Raw genomic sequence first — 19,053 nt, 5'->3', positions numbered from 1 at the left:
TTTAAAAAAGCAGGAAAATCTTGGTAATAACAATCCAAACACATTGAGTAGATGATGAATTCAAACCAGACTGACACACCGGAATTGACTACTGCCTACTGCCTACTGTCAAGCCTCCTTAGTCTTTAATCTTCACCAGCAGAACAGAGGATGGAAGATTTACGTACTCAAACAATGATGTCATCATGGGTGAGACTACTGTTGAGAAAGATTTAAAATCAGTTTCCATTCAGACACGACTGGAGATACTATAAAGTACCCAGATAATTCTGCATACTGAAGCGAAAAAGGAAAACTAGCTGGAACATATCCCTCTTGACCCAATTTTTACGATCCCAGAGAGAGACCACCTCCTTTTCCTCTTTGTCATTCTCCCTGTTTGCTTTGACCTTCAAATGGATTACTTAGAAGTGAGTCACGTGTCCATTGGATGCCTTGGCAGCTCATTTTTGCTTGTTGGAAACCAAACACACACTGATGAATTTGCGGAAAAATTAGGATGTTCATATGCGAATGGTACACTAGTGGAGGTCATCGACCTCTGGGTCATTTATCCCCCTTGCTGTACTGCCAGGAGAATGTCCCAGCTCTGAAATGCAGCAGGCAGGCCGTGTGGCTGGAATGAGCTCACTTCAAAAGGTGTCCATAAATCATACTGCCATGCATCCCAGGATTGCCTCCACCCTCCACGTCCCCCAGCCATGCACCCACCTACCCTTTTCTCCTTCTCCTCTGTTGTCCTCCAGTGTAGTCTAGATTTAGACGCTGCACCTTTGTACGTTCACACACTTTCTATAGACCATTCTGCTCAGACTTTACTAGTTATTATTTGTCATTTGTGTTACAGGATTTTGTATCCACACACACTCAGGATAGTTCAATCAATCATAGCAGAAGGGAGGAGTGATGAAGGGGTAGTGGGGGACCTAAACATGTACTGACCTAAAACTGATTAACGCTGGTATCAAAAAGTAATACTCCCTTTGGTGGACAGTGGATCTCAGTGGATTTATCTGAGGTTCATTTTAGTCTAGTGAAGAGCTGCAAGTTCAGAGATACTATAGCTAGTTTCTTGACTTTGCCAGAAGAGAACTGCAATCCGTCAGGTCCTTATCTCCCAGTGTCACACACTGGGATCTCTTTATCATGCAGCCATGCAAAACACCATTCATCTTCCCCACCTAATTCATTATCAGTGATAAAATGCAAAGTCCCCGCTGAAGTTGTTAAATGCAGAGGCGACGTGAAAACAGGTGCTTTGGTAAACACTGATAGCATGGTTGAATTATGTTGCGTTGCAAGCAGACCTGTCTATCTCTTTCAATCTATTAACCACAAATCTAGTCCGACTCTTGTCCGACCTCATTCTGCTTTTATCCTGCCCCTCTTTCCTATATAGGCGAATTCTTGGCTTCGAGGGATGCGGCAACAGCTCTGAACAAAAAACAGACACAAACAAAGCAAGAAGCTAGGTGAAGGCAAAAGGTTCTCGTCACAGTCCCACAGCCTCTTCATCAATCAAGTGAAGTGTAAATGTATGTCACACACTGTGTAAATGCACAGGATATACAGCTCTGCCTTGATTATTGGGCTAGGAGGATTGACTGGCACTAGTAAATGAAGGTTAAAAGCTACATGGTACAGACTTTAACATGGTCATTATCAGAGGCACCGTAATACTCCCTTGACTAATCACAATAAGCATGACATGGTGTGACCAACAATCATCATAATGCATGATCTTTCATACTATGAGATGGCTTTCCTTCCATTCCTAGTTGAGCAATCATTAAACCTTAAACAGTTTCCACTCACCAGTGTTGAGAAAGCGTGCTATGGGATGAGGGACGGGTTTTTTTTAAGGGGGGTTGAATACTTCCACAGTGAAGTCATGGTGCTTGTGTCATTGGCCCTCTGCTGTGCTTTGCTCACCGTCTGGCCCCCATTTTACCCATTGATCTAATTTCCATTGCCAACATTGGATGTGGTTCTGTTTGAAGCTGGATGTTTAGGCCCATTAAAGCAGTAACAGAATTGCTAACGTATGGTGGACCTTAGAAAAAGTAAAGAAGAAAACAACTTACTGATGTATGCCAGACTCTCGAAAGAATGAAGTAAACAGAATATATAGTTTTGAGCAGCGTTAAGTTAGAAGATCTACGACCCAATTCACACCTGGTATTAACGAGTACTTCCTTCCTGATAGTAGCAAGCTCTGAGCTGGTTTTAATTAACATTCAACATTAAAGGCAAAGTCTCTTCTTCAATTATTTACAACTGAGCATTTGCTTGGTCTGAAATTCCTTTTTGATGATATTTTATTGTATGAGCGACTTACTCACTCACTGTTTCCTCTTTTGTGTAGATTGGTGGTGAGATGTGTTACATTTTCAATTTCCTGCAGCTAATGTGGTCATCCACTATCTCTGTGGTTGGTTTATCTGACAGCCTAAAATATATACAATACATCAAGTTGCCAGTTGAAATGGGGGGTCTGTAGCTTTCTCAAATATTACAGAGAAAGCTTTATTTGTACACATAATGGTAGAGAACTATGTAGGAACTCATAACATCTGGAGTACACCACACTACAGTTAATTGCCTGTTTAATCTAAATAAGTGAAATCCACACCAGAATGAAGGCATGAATCTCTTATGCTTCATTAGTGATGATCCAGAAGACAAAAGGTTCCAATGGAAGGTTAAACGACTTTTCCACAGACACAGAAATATATGTCTTTTAAAGCTGTAGCTACCATCGAGGACAGACATCTGCAATTTCTCCCAGTGAAATGAAATGAAATTGCTACAAAAGCACAGTAAGTTAAGTAAGTGTGCCCATCTATACTTTTCCAGCTGTGGCAGAGACAGAAGGGCTATCTGGCTGCTGTTGGAGTTGTGTAGTATTCGGCTCAAGCCAGGCAAATCTAATAAAATATATATTAGTAATTATGCATGTGTGTTTTTGTAATTTCAGTGAAAAGGGGGGACAGTAAAGGGTAGCATCATAGGAATGTGTTTCTTGAATATGTAGCTTATAATGGTAAATATATGTTAAAATTCTGGTGTGTTGATTTGTGAATATGAGCTTAAAGCTACCCTTACCTTTGTTACATTTTACACATGTTTTTGTTTAGGTTAAAATGCTATTAATAAGGTAATGGCACTTTAAAATGTTAGAGAGATCCACCAGGCATAGAAACTAACCATTATTCCATTCTCATAATATTCAGTGAAATCTCTGACCAATCATATCATTCGGTCCAAATGATATAATTGGCCAAGCGACCTCCCCGTTTTCCCCTTCCGCATTACGAAATCACGTGCGCGCACCCCCACCCGGAAGAGAGTCTTTTGTGGATCCACAGCATTATAATACATCCATGATACACAGAGATAGCCGTAAACAGACAGTAGTGACTGACAATGACAGACAAAAGCGGGCCACAGCTTCCACTTCCAGCCTCTCCCACGGGGAAAAAGAAAACTATCATAGTAGGGAGGAAGGGTTGTTGCTGTTCAAGTTTTTTCAAAGTGTTGTGTGAAATGCAAGAAAGGTAAGAGTAGCTTTAATTGTAGCCTTAGTGAGTTCCATTGTTTTGAGGTTTATACAAGTAATTTTTGGGGAAGATAAGACTTCATGTATCTCAGATGCATATGCTGTACGTGCTAGAAATATAAAGCAATAAAAAGAAAAAATGCGGGAACTAGAACTGGAAATGACCTCAAAACTCAGTACTGCATGTTAAGACTTTGGGAGCTTTGTAAAAACAACAAGAACAACAAACTGGCAATGATGACTTTTGCATCTAGAGGGGCTTTTAAGAACTGTGTCTGTGACTCATTTGGTAATTGTGTTAAATGCAAATGCAAATGCTCTGGTCTCCCACTCGACAGAGTTATGTCCTATTACTGCAAACATCCTGAACTCAATGTGATCTACTAGTTGTGAACACACTGTCAAACAAAGCGGTAATTCACTGTAATGATCTCATTGCACCAATTTCAAGAGCTGCAATTGCATAAGGTGAGTGAGAGCTGACGGCAGATGCATTGAGGAGTCACAACATGTTCTTTCTCTTGTGAACATTTGTTGTGATAAAAAGTTGATGGAACTTCTGTAGAGTAATAGAAACCTTTCCAAAGTGGAGAGGTGCATACACACAGAGTAAACTATACACACTACGGACAAGCATTTGTCTTGGATTAAACCTTTCTTTGACAGCTTGTTGACAGATACACCAACGGGCAATAATGATGTTCTTGAGCAACTCCTCTCCCCAACTCATCCTTTCATTCTCTTCCTTGACTTCAACTGAAGAAGCCAAGAAATCCCTTCTTAGCCCCCTGTTACTGTTCCCTGTTGTAAATCATTGTCATTTTCCCCATTGAGGAGCTGAGGTCCTTTTATAGCCACACCAAGGACACTTTCTGCCATTTATGGCTCCTCCACGGCAATGTACGAAACCCAGGCAGTATCCCATGAAGGTGAGAGAACACAGGGAAGCAAAGAAATCCAAGAACCATCCTTTCAGCTTCATCCTCCCTCCTCTTTAAGTCAACTTTGACAGCTTTACAAATTACTGCCAAAGTGTGCCAGCACAGTGCCAAGTGCACTCTTCTTTGTGTATTTTGAAAAGGGGCAATTGCTGTATACAGTTCGATTTATGCACCAGTGACTGACATAAATCCACACCTCAGTGTACTGTATGTAGCAAGCCTGGCTTGTCTCAGCCTGTCTCCTCTGTAGAGACTATTGTCTCTCAAACAGAACCATAGACACGGAAGTGAGAGAGTAACACTAAGTATGTATGCCTATAAATACTCAAAGGAAAGAACGATGATGAGAGGGGAAGAGATGTTGTAAGCAGGACTCTGCAAGACATTCTGGGTAAGGAGTCACATTCTTGATCGTGCGCTAGTTTCATCATGCAGAGTTGGGTGTTTACTTTCAGAGAGGGGAATGCTCTCACTCACAGCTTCACTCCAAATAAACAGTCTTGTATTTATCAGAGACAAGATAATACAAACCTAATCTGAACAACTAGCAGCTTTTCATGCAGTTCAACAAGTCATGCCCTTCTGGTTCATCCCTGGAAGACAGCTGCGCAACACAGAACAAAACGCTAACAAAATAAAACACAAATGCACATTAATTAAAATATGCATGTACTAAACACTAACACCTTGCCATGCACCCACATTTTCATGACTGCACTTCCTTTGCCATGATGTCACAGTCTGGGTTCATGCTTAGCAGATGTGGAAGCCAACACCATTAAGTGTTTGTGAAGCAATCAACACTAATGCATTTCGCATTGTGGCAAACTAAAGTTACTAGCCATATAAAGACACAACTGCCCAGCAGCAGGGGGTGAAGGTGGGAATACAGTAGTGGCACAGTGGAACAAACAACCCATGTATACACTGCCAAGGCTAAATTACCTCTCCAAAACATCTGTTATGAGAACAGTGTCCTGCTAGCATGCTGCTGTGGAGAAATACTTTGTTAACAGCCCACTCTCTCTGGGGTTTACGTGTTTTGAAAGGTGACATTTTGAGCCTTCTGTATTGTTGCCTTATTTGAGGCTTGCTGTGTATCACTGCATGGTTAAGGACTGTGTGCCACATGGTCTTGAAGTATTGCCCAATTAAACTAGTGTGCAAGAACACCCAATGGGAAGGATGACGACACTGCAACTCCCATAGAAATAAAATCACTCTGTCAGTTCTATGTAGGCGGATGGCTGCTATTAAATGATGGAAGACTTACTCATAATATAGCTAATCTTTCTTACAAGTCCCAAATCAGGATACTGTGTGGGTAGGGGTGTCATTCAGCCTCAAAAATGTGGTAATAAATTCTCCAAGTCTACAATAGCGATCCATTTCTGACAGAGACCATGATAATTGTAGGTCAGAGGACCAGTGATTCCCTCAATAACAACGTTATCCAGAAGATGATCACTTTCTCATCCCAGATATAAAGATGTGGTGTGACAGTACAAAGTGTAAGCCTTCGCTCTTTACTTTGTCATCTCTCTTAGCAGAGATGTGGGTGAAATAACATCTTATTGCCATGTGGATTGAAGAAATTATCCTCACCCAACATTCTTTTTCTCCATTAACCATAGGTTATCCTATGATTTAGCCATTAGCCACAGCCCAACATGACAATTAGTTATATGAATTCATAATACACATCACATTACAAGTTGTATAAAAACCACTGCAATTTGTCTGCAGACTTTACATTTGTGCTTCCTTCTTCTCCTCACTACTTGATGTGACTTGCTTAAATGGATTTGGAGGCCAGTTTGCTGACAAAATATTCCCAGCTGTCATGCTTATTTATGGCCTTTCATGACATGTATCCCTGTGTAGAAATGTAGTATTTTTCCCAGGATAACATCTTACATGGGTGCCAACGTATTGAGCAAACACATTAAGCAATTCTCGAGACATCTGCACCCTTTTTTTGGCAAAGGTAGGTCTGTAAACTGATAACAGAAGGACTTCCTAGGAAATACAGGTAACCAACAGAGTAAGGTAGAAAATGGAGGAGTTGACATAGATTTTGCATCATAGCATTCCTTTCATTGGGTTCTGTATATTTGTACACGCCACACACTTCCGGTGGAGCATGATCGTACCCTCATCCCTTTCGGCGAGGGTGCAGGGAAACAGTCATGCCTGACTCACTGGTTTCCTAACACAAGTTCACCATGTTGACAGAATATGATGATGTAGCAGTGAATCGACAGGATTCCTACACCCAAACAACATCTGTTTCATGTGAGACAATGCATGGGAAACGCTGATAAGGTGCAAAGGGTGCTATTAATTCAATGTGTAACACATAGAACAGACAGACAAGGCAAAATTGAGTAGACCAGGTGCAAGGTGGAACTAGGGAAAGCACAGACTCTTTCTTTCATAAACATACAACTAGTCTGTATTAAACAAGCAAGTCTGCAGTCATAAGGCATCTACAATTCTGTGCTTACAATTTCACATTTCCTTTGAAAAAAGCATTCCCTTTGAGAGGAAGGCAGGTAAGTGCTAGGTATAGGCCTGTAATTTTATTCCTACAGAAATGTAATTTCCCAATTAGTACAGAGTCAGTTACCTTTTAGACTCCTCAGCTGCCTATATAAAGTTGATGTTCTCTTAACATAAAATCAATAAGTGAACACTGTGGCGGAGAGTGTACAGAGAGTGGGAAAATAGTTGGAAAGAGAGTGGGGCTAGATACTGGCTTGCAAGGGGGGGGATATTACCTCCCACAGGGGCCCTGGCTCAAAGGATCAAGTTTCTGACGTTTACCAACAAAGCATCCATGGAGGAAGTCTTGCGCCCCTCACAATAACACCACAGCACCTGGCCATCCCCACGCAGGAAACCTGAGGTCACTTCCCCCCTTTTAGGGAATGCAGACACTCCTGCTGCCAGCCACGTGCCCGCACAGCCTATTGAAAAGGGGGCTGATAGAACAAACTAAAATAGAGACATTAATGTATATTTAGAATAGCTTACTTATGAGCAAAGTACATGACTGAGCCCATATGATTTTCCAGACTTCTTTTACAGATAAAGTTCACCAAAGTGCATGAGAGTTATGTGCCAAACAAGTTATCTTAACACCAAAGCTCAAAGGCTTCCAAATTCCATTACATGTGTGTTTTGCTCTCACATGTAACACAGATGTGATGTTTTCTAATCAGTCTGAACAGCTAAAAGCTGGACCGGGTTGCAATTTTTAAATTCTGGTTGGAACCACATGAATAAGAAGTTGGGGAAAAAAGGTATGCACCCTAATTGCTGTACTGGAATGTCCAGATTGTCAAAATTAAGACAAGGACACCCAGAGGACAACAACACACAAAAATGAAAAAAAGGAGGAGAACAAGGAATAGTGATTATGGAGACACCACATTGGTTAAGATTTGACAACTTAAATAAATTAGTTTGAGACAAGCAGAGGATGAATTATAGTCTGGTGTAAATATCATCAGATGTGAGCAGCGGTTTGGAGCTCAGTGTGAAAACCAGCTGTATGACTGTAGTCTTAGACATAATATGACAGAAAGTAATGGAAACAAACTGTGTCCAGTGTCCTCCAAAACAACTGCTGCAGAAAGTCAGAGGCGAGCTGCTTTGACACAAATCTAAATTCTGCTCCCTAACCACCTGCAACCACTTGACCGATGATTCTCCATCATTATCGTTGGCCAGGTTTCAAACGATGGCAACCCATAAAACCAGCCACAACCAGTCCGAGTCATTTAGTTGCAGTTCCGTTGCAGTTTGGAGCTGGCTCTGATCCAACCACCACGCAGGGCTAACCTTTGGAAAACACTGAGACCTCTGAAGAATGTGACCATGGTCAATGAAACGGAGGAAGAGAGGATCAGGAATAAAGCAAACAAATACATTATACAGCCCATGGGCTATGTCAAGGCAAACATCCCAGATGTTAAATGGGACAGAATGACTGGCTTTTGACTGCTTGTAGATTATTTTAGTGTGTTACTGTGACAAACAGTTTGTGTAAAAATAACCTGTCACTGGTAAAAGCACAGCACGATGCCTCAGAGACCAATTTCCTACAAGGTGTAATTTCTGCAACAGACTTAAAAAGGGAGGTGCTGGAGAAAACTGTGGTGTGTTGAGTTAAGAATCTATCGCCTGGTACTTCAAATCTACGATGGTGTCACCCGAGGTTCTTTTTAGCACATTTTAGCTCATTGTTTTTGGTTTTACTGTTTCCCATTGTACACTACCTGCTCAGTGCAAAACAACAGATTGACAAAATTAGCAGCTAGCTGGTAAACATAGTAATGCATTTAACAGCTCATGGAGACCAAAATGGACCAATAAGGAGTGTAAACTAGTGGACTTACATTAATCAGGCTCCAGAAACACAACCCTGGGGGAATGCTAATGTTGCTTTATATGTGATGGGTGTGCAACTAAGCAACTGTTTGCTAACAGCTGTATATGGTGGAAATATGTCAGTGTTCGCAGTATCTTTCCGCTGCTCCCACGTGGCCAAAAACTCTGTTATTGTAGGATTTTAAAACATTTCCAGTTAAAACATTCATCAAACCTGAATGAATATGATTTTTACCATTAACCAAAGTAACTGAAAATTACTAATGTCATCCCTGACCAACATAATTTGTATTGTATAAAATGTGTATATTTGTTTTTTACCTTTAAATTAAATACACAGATAAGTAATTGTATGTGATACACAATCCAGCATACAAAGAAAATTGGCATTATGAACTTTAAAAAAAGAGTTGTGAAGCTTAATGAAATCTTCAAAAAGCAATTTTTCTGAATTGCAAGTATAAAGGGTGGTGTCTTTTTTTTTCTTCTTTCTCTTTTCTTTCTCTTCTCATAACATATCAAAAATATATTTTCTAACCCAGGAAGTGACAAAACGTGAGAAAAAAGGTGCAGTTGTTCACTTTTGGCATGCACTAACACTTTACTTTCCCACTGCACCCAGATGATGCAACAACTGAAACGGCTAACAATCATCACGAGGATGACACTATTACTATGCACAGTTATGTGATGATGTATGATGTCCAAAACAAACCCAGAAACTGAAGCACAGACACACCCATCCCAGACTCACACTGCCATAGCCCACTTCCTGCTGCTGAAGAAAAGACAAGTTTAGCCTAAGGGACTTTGCTCTCTGAGGCATCCACACACCGCTCTGGGAGCTTCTGTGACACAACAGTTGTTCCTTAATCCTTCCTACACACAGTTCAGTGGGTCACACGATTCAATAGGTCTACAGTGTATTCCTCCACTGACACACAGCTGTGTGTCAGACTGTGATCACAGTAACTGAAAGAAGAGAAGAAGAGTAAAAAAAGGGCATACAAAAAGAAAGCAGAAAAAACACAGGCAGAGAGAAAATGTCCAGACCCCCTAACTTGTCAGAGGAAGTGGTTCCTCTTTTGTCAGGGTTTTACTTTGTAGGCTTCACCCTGGGCAGCGTGTTTGACTAAGGTGTGAAGCATTAAGCCCTGTCATATTGTCAAGCCCATGCCTGCTTTCATCTTCTACTAGACAGCAGAGGCTTTCAATATCATGATTTTAACATGTTAAATAATGTCAATAGATCATGATTACTGTTTAACCTCCACTGAATAATAGTGATAAATATCGTCATAATCATATAACCTGTCATAATAAAGCGTTACACTTATTGATGTAAGTGTTAATCTTGGACTAACTTTGGCTTAAAATATCCACTTTTTCCAACTCTCCCATTGATCATGACGTTCAATGTCAACTTCATTAATTCATTCTTTATGCCATTCGTTTTCATTTGAAAACCTAAACCACAATCGCCATACAGCTTTACATGCCATTTGGATTACACACGTTTTGCTTTCCTATCAAATTAAACATTTTTCCAGTAATCTCCTACTATTTGACGTCACAAGAGTGCCATGCCCCACTGGAGGAGAAAAGGTGAACTCTGAAAACATACAATAAAGTCCAGACGGGTGTAAAGAGAAGAAGAAGAAGAAGAAGAAGAAGGAGAAGACGAGTAAAAAAAGATGAGTCCTACCAGAAGTTTATGTCTGAAGGTTATAGGCACCTTTGCAACTTCTCTGTGGTAACCCGCCTCCCTCTCTCTCTGTCTGTCAACAAACAGTCGCTCAGACCCGGACTGGGATCAGTTTGCAGGTCGCTACTCCGGCGGCTCAGGAGCGTCGCTCGCCAGCTGTAAAACTTTTGTGTTTCTTCTGACTGTAGTCAAACCTCTGCGGCGAAGAGTGATGCAGCTTGCCGGCTACTTTTGTCCTACTACTGAGGAAGTTGCTGGTGAGTCACAAGATCCCGCCCCACCACAAAACATTGCTCCCTCCCCCTCTCCAACGACTTCAACGGAGATGAGTGGAGTCCAGGCAGTGGAGGATAGGATGGGAGAGCCCAGCAGGGCCCTCTGCCTCTGTCCTCTGGTGCCGTTTATTTTAAGGTATTTGATAGAATTATGTTTTATTGGTGAGTAGGCTATATGTGCTAAAGAGACAAAGTATGCTTTTCATAGGGTTTATGAATGAAGGGGTGCTGGCCACTATGGTGCCTGTCCGTTTGTGCTTCTTTTTAAATCATTTTAATCAGTGCATTAATCAACCAATCAATCAACCAACCTGGTACTCCGTAAATAATGAGTTGCAAACAACAAAGTGGAAAAATTAAAATGTTTGTCCCTTTAAGTGATGCAAACATGATTCTTTGCAAAATGATCGTCAAGCAATATAAATTCTAACATCACATGACATCACAGAAGCTGCAATAATACTGGTCTGATTTGGGTCTTTTGCTAAATATTGCATGTTAGCCATTTCATTGTAATGGTAGAGCTTGTTATTTACTGAGGACAGCAATATAAAACAAGAGAGAAATGTCATTTTTTTCTTAATTATCTCTGTATATTTCACCTGTGAGTTAATTATGGCATATCATCTTGGTCTAAGAAGGACTAACCTCCAACAATAATTAATTACTAATTGGGTGTTGTTGGTCACTCTTTGCGTGGACAGTCTGAACTGTGAGTTACTATTGAATGTCAAATGTCTACAACACTTCAAGTGATGCGATTTCAAAGACGTAAACGTGGCATTACAGTAGAATTAGATGTGTAGGGTTTATATGGGGTTGGGTCAAGATAAAGTAAAACAAAAATGAGAATCAGATTAGGTTGAAAGATGAATTGAATTTAAGGTCAGGGTCAGTGTAACATTTTAGATGCAGGTGCCTGATAGAGTATTAATGCCCTTTTTTATATTTTGCTATTTCAGACCAGATTATGTCAGTGGAAAACAATACAAATCTATGTTTTGGCATTAAATGTAGTTTGATTCAAAAGGCAGGAAGTAGCCTGATTATAAGATCAAATATATCAGCTTCTAAACTTTCTCAACACTTGTATTTTTCCATAGTCTGTATGTATCTGCTCTTAAGTAACTTTTGATGCTCATACTGTACACCCTTGCTACATTACCAAACAGGGTAAAGACAAACTGCGCTGTTCAATTTCACTTCCCTAGTGTGGGTCCTTTCACCAGTTCTGATGTTTTATTTTTTTCATGACTCAACGAGTGGGAGCGACCTTGGATCCAGCTGGCTGCTATTTTGTCATACATAAAAGGAATCATACATTATGATCTTTGTAGTCCTTACTGATAATCACTATGTGCTTACAGCATTAAAATAGCATTATTGAGAAAGGCACCACCCCGGATTGCATTGTTCTACCGATAACACTTGCCAGTACCCAGCTCACCACTCACCATGCTGGTTACACAGTTGGTGTTTTCAGCCTTATCTCTAAAATAAACAGAATCACACCAGAGTATGACCAATATGAGATTTTGTAGACTGATACCAATACTTTAGTCACCCAGAGGAAATGCTTTGTGTTCATTTCAAGGAAATTACAAGAATTCAGTGAATCATTTTGTTCATGGGGGCGTAAAAACATCCACAGTACAAAATCAGTTTAATTATTTTAATTATGTTATAATTAATAATAATAATAATGTTATGCAACACTTAAAGGAATACCACAGCATTCTGGGATAATTCTTTTTCACTTTATGGTACAGAGTTTAATGAGAAGACTGATACCATTCTTATGTTTGTCTCTTAGATGTAAGGTTATAGTCAGGACATAGTTAGCCTAACTTAGAACAAAGACTGTAAGTAAAGGGGAAAACTAGTGTGTCTTTACGGGTGGATGGTAACATGTCACAACAATGTCTCCACTAGTTAGAAACTGCTTAGAACCAATAAGTTTCAGTCTTTGGGTGAGGCTATGCTAACCAGCTGTTAGGTGTAGCTTCATCTTAATGGAGACTTGTACTCTACTCATCTAACTCTACCTCAAACTATTATTTTAAGGCTCAAAATTAACTTCATTTACAGCATGTTATCCAAAGATAAAAGTGTGTTTTGCCATTTCAAAAGTCAAATGTCTATCATCATAGAAAGACGAGAACCAAAATAAAAACTCTCAGTTTGGATAGCAGTGAAAACGTTAATCAGTCTTGTCAAACCAGTGCACTAAATTGTACTAAAAAAAAAGATTGTTTTTTTGTTTTCATAAAGTTGTCGGAGAAATTGTCAGATGAAGCCTCCCAGTTCTGACATTGTAAAAGGTGTATGGGTAGGACACTGTTGTCCTAAGACTGTTCTGACTGTCTTTTCACCAAATGCCCCAAATTTATGTTTACATTCAAGTGACAAAGCCCTCTAGCGAATGTTGTAATTATGATGAGAGTAATGGCGGAAATCAGGTGATGTTATTGTAGAGCGTCAAAGTCATTATAGTGAGGAGGAATGGTTCAACAAAACATCGGACCTAAACATGGGAAACTGCTGCTGGTTTTCCGTTCCCAACTGCGAGTCAACTTTGTTTTCTTGTTTTTCTTTTTTTCCTATGACTACGTCTGTCATCTACTCATAATCACAAGATAATAATTGTAGCTATAATGACAATCATCCCTTAACCTTAACAAAGTAGTAATTTTAACCCAAACCATGATCTTTCCCTAAACCTAACCAAGACGCTGTGCAAGCATTAGATGAGCACTTAAGTTGGAGGATACTGATGTCTGTAAACTGTCTACTGAATCCCAGTAGAGTGTTGAGAGTCTATTTACGTAACTGAAGTCAAGGAGGAACTTTTATTATATCAATAGTATACTTCAGATCTGGCTAATTTCTGCTACGCAACAAAAGGGCAACATCTTCCCAGTAACTGCTGTGTCATTCCACCCAAATCCACATTCATATCCCTGCAATACTTACACATCCATACAATATGTGCACAATATTTGCATTCTTCATGCACATATGCACACACTGGAGAGAAAGTGTTAAAATTAAGATGAATCTGATTGGGAAGAAAACATATTTAAGGTGTGAATATTATGTACATTTACATGTCTGTAATTTTAATCTGGGGCTCTACTGGAATATCTTTGCATAATGTACAGTTCAAAAAGCTCATTATTTAATTTATGCAGGGCCTTTACACAGCCTCTGTGTCTGACAAAGGCCATTTTAGCTCCGGTCTCTTTAAGGCCCTCCACCTGAGGAGTGTTTGCAGAGGTGCCACTGTGCTCTGACCACCTGGTTAATTATCATATCCCTAACCCTAACCCTATTAGTTCAAACCAATAGTTGGCAAAAAACCTTTAAACATATAAACATAATTAGCACAACCTCCAAAGATACATCTGTTATCAAGGCCACAATTACTAATTTCTTATAATGCAGTTTTGAACAATTTTCTTTATTCATTCAGAAATATCTTATTGTAGTGACTTAAACGTAAACCCTCCTGAGTAGCCCACTCTGTTCTCAGTGCCAGGCTTCTGCTGGTTGACAGACTTCTGCCAGCTGGAGTGGGAACAAGTGGGATTTCACTACTTTTTCTTGTACTTAACTCAAAATCGCAACTTCTCAAGTACACCTGTACATTTTAGAGTGGAAGTCCAATCCAACACATAAATGAACAAGCAACAACCTTAGTAACAAAGGTTATTGGATGGATAGCCGTTTATAGGCATATGCAAGAAAAAACGAACATTGAAATGAAGAGTTCAGAGCAGGCTGAAGCCTGGGCTTTTGGTTTTCAAGGGGAATATCGTTGTATGTTACATCTTGTAACTATGACCATCTTAACCATAGATATCCAACATCATAATAGCATATAAATAAGTGAAAATCACAAAAAGCTTATGCCCCCTTTAAGTAGTTTTAAAAAGTGAACACTATGACTAAAAGGTCTGACAGCAGCTGTCTGTAAACATCTATCAAATACACAGTAAATTAAAACAAAAATGTTACACCTTTAAAACGTTTATATCAAAACCAGTTCATCACTAAATAGTTTGACATTGGTGCTAAGGAGTGTTAAAAGACAAAAATCATTGTGTCATCACATAAAAGTCAAGACAGACACAGTTTTTCCAAAACACAGTGGAAAAACACACTCAAACATGCTGCATCATCATTAGATGAACCCTTGCAACATCAACTTTTGCAATCCAATTTTGAATTACATCTTTCAAATGAGTTAATGTTGGATGCACTGAATCAGAATCAGAATACTTTATTGTCATTGGACATTACTGTTCCAACAAAATTCTCATGCAACCCCAGTGGTGCGACACAAACAACATAGGTTGAGTTAAAAGCATTCAAACACCATTGTGTAATTTAAAACATGTTATTTTTTCTGCCTGTCTGATATTTTTTTTATGTTTTTAGATTTGCAAAAGCAACCACAAAATGTTACACATGAACTAGATCAATTAACATGGACCTTTTTACATAACTGCCCCCAACATGTGACTCTAGTGTTTCATGGTCCTGTGACAACTGAACGAGTGTGATCTGTACTGGTTTGACCCCTCTATTCCCCACAAACCCCTAATTATAAATTCTAATTTTACACTCTGAGGCGTAGTCCTGTAAGATTGCGTGCAACAAATTAGAGGATATAAGCCTGTCAATTCATCATGGGAGAAATGGCCTGATGAGTCCCTCACAGTTTCTTTCTTCGTGTAAAAGGTTAATAGTTATTTTACATGAAACGTCTCTCTGTTTTAGTTTTGAAAAACAAGTAAAAAGGTTAATAGGGGTTAACTGAGTAATCAGTTCAGAGTATGTAAATGTCCAACACGGCACAGAGCACAGAAAATGAAAAGCAAGTGGTGGCAAAATAGAATTTGTAAAAGATTAATTCTGTTGAATAGACAATAAAAAACCCACTTCAGTGAAGATGTTCACAGCTGTAGGCGTAGGATACGCTTCAAATCATACTATACCTTTTGATGTAGAGTGTGAGCACTGAGTTTCAGGTGACTGTCATGCTCTGCTAAATAAAATTTAAATTAGGGTTACACTGTAAACTTTAAACTCCTTTCTTGGATGTGTGGTTTTGGAACACCTGAGTTAAATTTACTCTAATGAGCATCATGACCCTGAGCAGCAGACTAATGAGACAGTTAAATTGTTAGAAGCTCCACTTAAGTAATATGCACAGCATGTGTCTGTTTTCATCACATACAGGATGATGCGTTGAATCTGTGGCTTGCCGCTATTATGAAAAAAAAAATTTTTTTATAAAGTGGAGTGATACATAGAATCTCATGTAATCAAATCTTCTCAGATGTGGAATTGTGTTAAGCTTTAAATATAAGCTGAAAACAACCTACCAAAACTGAAAGAACCTTTTTGACGATATTACTGATAATAGCTTTTTTACAGAGCACTTGAAGTACACAGTGTCTCATCTGAAACTCATCCACCTCTCGCCATTTCACTGCTGTGATTGTCTGAAGAATAAAAAAAGATTGTGGTACAATGCACACTCCAAAACTCAAGTAGGGAAAATAAGTACCATATTGGTACTTAATTGGAGACAATTTTTGTTTTACTAGAGTTTGTGGTAAAGGGGCTATGGTGAGAATCCCACACAGGAGTCCACCTATTGTCTGGCTGGTGATCAGGCATCGAGAAGCAGAGGAAAAGTTTTAGAGCTAAGGCTGGTGATATCCAACAAGCAGTGGTGGAAGAAGTTTTCAGGTCCTTTACTAAGTAAAAGGACCAATACCAGATTGAAAAAATAATCTATTCTATATTATTTTATATGCGTATATATATATAAGTGCAGATAAGCACGTAAGTATTATAAACAAAATGTAAAGTATCAAAAGTCTGCGGGGTCACGAAATGAATTTATAAGCTTGCATATGTTCCTTTATCTAGCAAGTAATGAGTAGCTTTAGTAACAAATAAATTTAGTGGAGTAAAAAGCACAATATTTCCTTCTGAAATGTAGTGGAGTATGTAGCAGAAAATAGAAAAAGTTGAGTAAAGTACATCAAAATTGCACAGCCAAACCACTGATATATTGTATTCTTCTGTTGTTGTGCAAAAACTATTAAAAACACATCAATGCGCCACACTGTTGCCACAAATCGGGTGCTGTTGCATAGGGTGACATGTTGCCTAGCCCCAAAGAGTTTGGTCATGTTAGTTTGTTTAAGTAAACAGTTCCAAAGACTAATAAGAGCTATCAAATATTCAGTCCCCGGGGAGTAGCACCTTGTAAGGCAGACAGATGCCAATGCGCTGTTGGGTTACAAAAGTAATTTACATTGTACAATGAAGCACAAAGTCAAGAGGTTGTGATATGTGGCACAACAAGCTAGTGAAGCTATGTAAACAGAAATACATTCCTGTGCATACAAAGTGGTATCTGCCTTACATGGAACCCATCTCTGGAAATTGAAAATGTGATCACTGTCATTAGTCTTTGGAGCTGTTTCTAAACAAACTAATGTAACTGTAGTCTTCGTGGTGAAAACAATGAAGGTCTATGGCACAATGGAATAAGATACATCAGAGTTTGGATATACACACAATACTTGTAAGTAGGATCACTTAATTTTCAGTTTGGCTCTGCACATTTTTTTGCTGACAATAAGAAATGTGGAAAATTCACTCATCCTACTTAAATATGCTCCACTTCTGCCAATAAACATGTATTTAACAAGATGACTTTTGAACCTGTCTGATTATGCTTTTTTGTTTCAGGGATGCATCAAAATAATCACATAGGAGGAACTTCTGGCTCAGGCATTTTTTTGACTGGGCTGGTCTGGCGGCTAGCTGCAGATGAGGACCAACCATGGTAACGGGAGACATACCAAAGCCCTGAGCTCAGCCCAAGTGTAGCAGTTACAATATGCCAGCAGTGTTATTTTTACAGGGTCATATTAGAAAACCAAATGGCTCTGCATCTGCCCCACAAGGGCATTCCTCCATTGCTGACCCTGAACAAACCCACAAGCTTTTGTCCTACTGCTATTGCATTAGCTTGTTACAAGCCCCTGATTTCCAAAGTAGCATTTACCCCTGCCATGGCTCACCAGGCTTTTCACTTGTAATGATAAATACTCCCATGAATTAAACAGCAAGGAGCCCTGTAAGTCAAAATGCAGACATTTAACCCGTAAATCCTGGCTGCCGTCTGTGTTTGCCCAGTTAAACACATGTTAGTGGGTGAGTGGATCAGTCGGGCCTTGGGCTGAAACCTTCACAGGAATCAGGGTCATTAGCCATCAGACTGATTAACAAGCCTGTGACATAATGTGGAAACACTGATCCCATTCATAGGTCTCATCACCCGCAAAACATTCTGCATGCCGGGCAAATCTCACACATATAAAACAAATTCCTTGCGGTTGGTGGGGGGATAGTGAGATGCCATGGGAAAAATGGCTGTTTAGTGGAATATTACTCTCTGTCCTATTGGCTTCTTCTCACATCCATACAGAGTTAGGAGTCTGGGTGAGATTAGGGGACTGGTGCCGTTGTGGATTTGTCTTTGTCTCTCCTCTCCCTAAAATAATTAGAAAGTCAGGAAGTGAATCTTTTCCCCCAGAGTAGGGTGGTGACCCCCTCATCTTCCAAGTTTCTACAGCTTACTCTCTAAAAATGGAGAGAAAGCCTTTCATATGTGTATAATTATTTTCATAGTTTGTTAGTTCTACTTGTAGGCTACAAACACAAAATGTTTGATTCTTAATGCGATGGTTGCAGTTTATTTCCTGTTTGAGTATTTGGTGAAGGTTATAAGAATTATTATGAACTACCCATGCAATCTCTTTTAGGTCGATTGGTCTGGATATAAATCTAAAAAGGGGTCTGGAACCCACGTGGAAACATGCTTTAAATGTCCATGCTGGAAAAACATAAACTTGTTACCAATTAGTATTAACTGGTCGCTCTGGCAAAAGGAGAACCTCATTATAATGATCAAAATCATTTTGTGCACAAACTGTGCAGCCAAAACATAATAAGCCAGCAGCACTGTGATGACCCTCACTTGTTTCAGGTCTTTCATGTGCCAAGCCTGGGTCTGATGTAGTGTAATTGACTTGTTCTTCTAGTTGGATAAATATGATTAAACCCCATTGCCAGGAAGCTCTACAACAA

General features: G+C 39.5%; 1 protein-coding gene across 1 annotated transcript in view; it reads right to left on the bottom strand.

Moving 5' to 3' along the window:
* Window positions 1-10,801, bottom strand: part of fhl3a (four and a half LIM domains 3a) — a 29,296-nt gene extending 18,495 nt beyond the window's left edge. The window contains exon 1 of the mRNA XM_053326643.1: window positions 10,601-10,801. The gene's annotated coding sequence lies outside the window, so the exon portion shown is untranslated. The remainder of the gene's footprint in view (window positions 1-10,600) is intronic.
* Window positions 10,802-19,053: the final 8,252 nt, after the last annotated feature.

This window comes from Scomber japonicus, chromosome 10 (genome assembly GCF_027409825.1).
Source record: "Scomber japonicus isolate fScoJap1 chromosome 10, fScoJap1.pri, whole genome shotgun sequence".
Classification (NCBI taxonomy): domain Eukaryota; kingdom Metazoa; phylum Chordata; class Actinopteri; order Scombriformes; family Scombridae; genus Scomber; species Scomber japonicus.
The sequence above is the reverse complement of the archived record's forward strand: the minus strand, read 5'-3'. Positions and strand labels throughout refer to the sequence as shown.